At 43.5% G+C, this 6,000-nt stretch overlaps 1 long non-coding RNA gene across 8 annotated transcripts in view; it reads right to left on the bottom strand.

The window, feature by feature from the left end:
* Positions 1–723: 723 nt before the first annotated feature.
* LOC117520852 overlaps positions 724–6,000 on the bottom strand; it is a 28,696-nt gene continuing 23,419 nt past the window's right edge. For 2 of the 8 annotated variants that reach the window (XR_004563801.1, XR_004563802.1), the window contains exon 3: positions 732–752. This is a non-coding gene — a long non-coding RNA (uncharacterized LOC117520852). Of the gene's footprint in view, positions 753–1,263; positions 1,273–6,000 lie in introns of all 8 variants that reach the window. The other 6 variants (XR_004563780.1, XR_004563796.1, XR_004563793.1 and 3 more) reach the window with 6 other exon arrangements.

Below are 6,000 nucleotides of genomic sequence, written 5' to 3'. Positions count from 1 at the left end.
GAGGTGGCTCGGGAATCTTTTCCGGATGCCCCCTGGACGCCTCGCTGTAGATGTGTTCCGGGCACGTCCCGTTGGGAGGAGGTCCCAGGGAAGACCCAGGACACGCTGGAGGGACTACATCTCTCGGCTGGCTTGGGAACGCCTTGGGGTTCCCCCGGAGGAGCTGGGGGAGGTGTGTGTGGATCGGGAGGTCTGGACGGCTTTGCTTGAGCTGCTGCCCCCGCGACCTGACTCAGGATAAAGCGGAAGAAAATGGATGGATGGATGGATGGATGGATGGATGGATGCTTTTTGAGCAATCCTGTGAATCACTAAACTAGTATTTAGTTGTATAACCACAGTTTTTCATGATTTCTTCACATCTGCAAGGCATTAATTTTGTTGGTTTGGAACCATGATTTTGCTCATTTACTAGTGTGCTTGGGGTCATTGTCTTGTTGAAACGCCCATTTCAAGGGCATGACCTCTTCAAGTATTCTGACATATCCAAACTGATCCATGATACCTGGTATGCGATATATAGGCCCAACACCATAGTAGGAGAAACATGCCCATATCATGATGCTTGCACCACCATGCTTCACTGTCTTCACTGTGAACTGTGGCTTGAATTCAGAGTTTGGGGGTCGTCTCACAAACTGTCTGCAGCCCTTGGACCCAAGAAGAACAATTTTACTCTCATCAGTCCACAAAATATTCCTCCATTTCTCTTTAGGCCAGTTGATGTTTTCTTTGGCAAATTGTAACCTCTTCTGCACATGTCTTTTATTTGAGGGACTTTGCGGGGGATTCTTGCAAATAAATTAGCTTCACACAGGCGTCTTCTAACTGTCACAGCACTTACAGGTAACTCCAGACCGTCTTTGATCATCTTGGAGCTGATCAATGGGTGAGCCTTTGCCATGCTGGTTATTCTTCTATCCATTTTGATGGTTGTTTTCCGTTTTCTTCCACGCGTCTCTGTTTTTTTTGTCCATTTTAAAGCATTGGAGATCATTGTAGATGAACAGCCTATAATTTTTTGCACCTGCGTATAAGTTTTCCCCTCTCCAATCAACTTTTTAATCAAACTATGCTGTTCTTCTGAACAATGTCTTGAACGTCCCATTTTCCTCAGGCTTTCAAAGAGTAAAGCATGTTCAACAGGTGCTGGCTTCATCCTTAAATAGGGGACACCTGAGTCACACCTGTTTGTTCCACAAAAATGATGAACTCACTGACTGAATGCCACACTACTATTATTGTGAACACCCCCTTTTCTACTTTTTTTTACTAATAGCCCAATTTCATAGCCTTAAGAGTGTGCATATCATGAATGCTTGGTCTTGTTGGATTTGTGAGAATCTACTGAATCTACTGGTACCTTGTTTCCCATGTAACAATAAGAAATATACTCAAAACCTGGATTAATCTTTTTAGTCACATAGCACTACTATTATTCTGAACACTACTGTATATCCAGCGGTAGTCATCATGCAGGTTTTTGACAAGTTGTGGGGCGAAGCTCAAATACAAAGATCTGATCTAAGTAGAACAAGCCGCTGAATGAGATCTAAAACAGTTTGCAGTAGACACCAGACCCACAGCATCCAGAAATATAACTGATAATTCTTCAAGTTGTTCAGCTTAACTCAGAGATACTGGATATAATGGCACAAAAAGCTCATCTGACAGCACATACACTTCAGCTGTTGAGGAATTTTGATGATGGAAATTGTTCGACTGTTCACACATTCCAACTGTCACTTTGGATTGAAAACACCAAGTTTTCAGTAACACTACGTTCCTGTTACCAACCGTACCTCAAACAGAACTTGTACTTTTCAGAAACGGAGAGTAACAAGGGCTTTGGTTTGGTACATTGGTATATGTCAATGGAGACTAAAGGCACCTTGACTTGCACAAAATTGGTCCCCGCACTGCTGCGCAATTCATTGTGCCAATGCATCCCGCTTTGTCCTGAGGGACCCCACGCTATATAAAATAATCATTTCATAGCTGATGATGTATTTGCTCTCAGAACTTGGCTGTTTCCACTTGCTGCTGCCAGTCTTTTTAAATGTGACTCCGCCCTGCTGGCATGTGTACCTACACCCAAAAAAGGAGTGACAATTTTTTTAAAGAAAGTTGTCAAAAGGTCATCTTATGAATTCTGTTCAACTATTTGTTTACTTTAATTGATTTAGGTGTATTTTGTGTTTTTAGAGGTTCTTTGTTCCTTTCTTCTACCACTATTTTAGTGTTTTTATCTGTTTTATTTGTTTTGATTTGAGGACCACAATGGGAATACGTTTGATTTTATACGTTATCCTCAGAATTCTATATGTACTGTTCAAATTGTTGTGTTTTTACATTTTGTTATTAAGTACATGCTGAATTTCAAATCAATCAATCAAAAACCACTTTAGATATTTTCAGGAATTGTTATTTTTCACTTTCTACTTGTGATACATGGAACCCTTTGCAACAAGACAGTCTGGACCAACGTCTCCATCCTTGTTGAGTCTTCCCTAATCCATCTGTTGACCTCCACTTTGCATTCATGTCAATGAGACCGTAAGATCTTACCAACTCGACTCTATTAAAAGTAAATCACCCCAAATCCAAACCCAACAGAGTCCCGAGGCATCAGATCAGGACTCCCAGCAGTCATAGGACGTGTATTCCATCCTATGACTGCTGGAAAAGACTCCAGCCCCACCCGTGACCCTTAACTGGAGTAAGTGGGTGTGGAAAATAAATGAATGAGTGAATAACCAAACTGCAAAAAAAAAAAGAAACAAATTATGAAAAATTAAGATAAAACAAAACTCACACACTTATTAAAAATCTGAAAGACTCCACTGTAGTCCTGATAAAAAAAAAGATTATTTTTAACATATTGCAACAGTTTGTTCACATCGGAATGTTCGCCATGTAGCGGCTTGCTCTGTGTTGTGATTTTGACTCCTCCCACTCGCTCCCCTCAGGACACAACCTGACGATCTCTAGCATGGGAGGCGGGCTCTCTGACCAGAAGACTAAACCCAGGGCTGTGGTCTTGTTGCCTGAAAGTCCTTTTAGCTGTCGAGGAGTGAGGTTTACTGACTACTATTGCACAGTGACTCCTGCTGGCCTCCATCACAACCACGAACATCGAGATTACAGACGCCTACAGTCGAAGGGGATTCAGTCGAAGAGGATTCCTCCATCAATGCCAAGTCACCTCTGAATGAATACAAAATTTACGAGCACGTTCGCGGGTGTAATCCCGTCTCAATTTGCTGGATTTGGGCACAGAGGGGGCAGCAGTAAGATTAGCACGTGGATTGCTAACAGAGTAGGTGGCCAACAAAAGCAGGATAAACATGAAAAGCGAGTGGCGGCGCCTGAGACGGCTCACGTAGGAGGCAGAATAGGTGGTCTCCGCTCTGCTGCCAGTCGTCAGATTTATTGGAACCCGCTGTTGGAGAGCTTTGTCTTTCATCAGACTGTCAAGCTGCACTGTGGAGAAAAAAACGTGAGGTTACTTCTGCTGATGGAGCACATTTTGTGTCAACAGTCTCTGGCAGATGAGCGCGATCCTTCCACCGTCTCGTACTCGGCTCAGGGCCGCAGCGGTGTGAGGCTTCTCTCTCTCCCTCTGTCTGTCTCTCTCGCTCTCCTTCCATCTTTTGTAATTCAGTAAACTGAAGTAATTACCACACAGGCATGCTCAATAATTACAAAACGCTCTGTCACGGTTATGTCGCTAATAGCATCTCTTGCTCTGCTGGCAGCGATAACACAGGTGAGACGAATTGCACAAAACACGTTCATAGTGTTTTGGTGAAGAAACGCCATTCCCATCAAAGCGAGCGGCGCTTGTGGAGGAAGATGCCGCACGCAATTTCGTTTAACTCACAGAGAACGCGCTTTCCCACTTTTGTGTTTATCCAGAAGTCTCATCACTCCTTCAGCAAATCAGCATGAAATTTGCTTAATTATCAGCTGCAAATCGACAAAATATTAGGTGTTGTTTGTTGTAATCCTATTTTGCTTAGTTTAATTTCCTCGACTCTTCTCCTGACGCCGTGTTTACTCGAGATTGGACATGGTGGCGTCCTGTAGATCGGGGCGATCCTGTGCAGCTTCTGCGAGAACGTACCACGTAATTAGCAAAACGCGGCCCTAATGCTCGTCTCCTTGAGAGTTTGACCCTATTTGTTTGTGCCGAGGTAATTTCATTACGCCGTGCGATTCCCAGGAGCGCCCGCAAGTTAACGCTAAATGCTCACCAGAGAGGGGATAAGTATTTGGCAAGGCATCAGCAAAGAGAAACGAGAAAGAGAGAGAGAGAGAGAGAGAGAGAGAGAGAGAGAGAGAGAGAGAGAGGCGCAGCTCAATAACACTTCTTTCATGTTGACAAATTCCATTAAACCGCAAAGGCTGCTGTTTGTGCTCAATTTTATTTATGACAATGCTTAGGCATGGAGGGGAGCAGCATTCATCACCCGAGCCACCTATGTGGCCCGACAGCGTGCGGCAGACGTCTGTGATTTGTGCACTCAGCATCACTCTCACGCCCACAGGTCTGTGGGAAAGTGACACCGGCATCACATATCAGCCATTAGACCTTCCTTTCTGGCTCCAAGTGCCGCACTCGCACCTCGCCGCCATGCAGGTGTAAACATGCAGAATGACAACACGAACACTGAATCATGAGCGCTGTCTTTCCTTTTCATACTGTCAAGCCTGTTCCTACCAACGGAGCTCCACACAGACACAATTACAAAATCCTCGTCCATAACAGACACACACAGTCTTCTTAGGCATTTCTCTCTTTCTTCAGTAATGTTACATTTTTGTCCGTTTAACTGCCCACAGACCTCAGCTGTGACAATGAAAGAAACAGACATGTAACTTCAACTACACCTGCTCCTAATTTCCATCATCCATCCAGCAGGTGGCTTGCTGATAACAGAAAACAAAGCTGCTTTTTGGACTGATCGAGTGAGTCCCCAGATTTTTAATGAGTTAGTCATCATTATTCAGCCGTGGAATTTGGAGACTAACAAGATGATAGAATTCATCGTGAAGTAAATCAGTCAGTAGCGGTGAACAATTTGTTACCACCGATGTAGTGTCCATTGTTGGACAGAACTGAAAAACATGAGGCCACTTCAGACTGATTCCAAAAGTAAGTCACTCATACATAGATGCCCATGTTCAAATGTCTAACTGCACACCAGAACTCAACATGTTTACAGACAGCCAGATTTACAATAAATAAATAAATAAAGGTCTTTGGTTCGATAGTCTCCACAGCTTGTTTTCACGTTCACGATAACTTTTCATAAGTCCTTAGGTGAAGCTATTTTAAGCTGTAAAGTCATAAATAATTAGGGGCATAGTCCCTTTGAGTGACGGCTAGTGTGCTGTTGAGTCCAGGGTCCCGCTAGCAAAGTCAGCTAGCCAAGTCCACTAACTGCTGTAGACTCAGCCGTGTTTGTCTTTTCTATATGTTTCATTACAAGTAACTGAAAGAATGTGGTTTGCTGTGTGGTTAATTACACTAACAGACCGCCTGTTATGGCATTTCTGTTGAAAGATATTTTTAGTATAATTTAATTTGTATGAATGTACTGTATAGCTGTAGCTGTTTGAGGTTAGCTTGGTGGTGCCACCATTATTGCACTGAGGCAGTGCAGTTTTTAATACCTGCACCCAATCTACCGGTTATGAAAACTAACACCCAGTCTGCAAAAAAAAAAAAAATACATTAAACACTTGAATCATGGTTAGGCTGTTAGCGTTAGCTTGTTTATTCACGGTGAGTTGTGGGGAGGCGTGTTCGGGCTCCATTTGCCCAGCCCAAGACAAGCTGGTCTTGCCCATGTTCTACCTCTTCACCCATTTATGGGTTGGCCAGAAGGTAGGCGACATTTGGATGCACCCCATTTGAGTTAGAAACCTGCCCTTCAGAAGACCTATAGGTGAATCATGGAGGGTTTGTCTATGGTTCTTTCCAAACCCTGCTTC

This window comes from Thalassophryne amazonica, chromosome 1 (assembly GCF_902500255.1).
Source record: "Thalassophryne amazonica chromosome 1, fThaAma1.1, whole genome shotgun sequence".
NCBI lineage: Eukaryota > Metazoa > Chordata > Actinopteri > Batrachoidiformes > Batrachoididae > Thalassophryne > Thalassophryne amazonica.
This window is presented reverse-complemented; position numbering and strand designations above follow the sequence as displayed.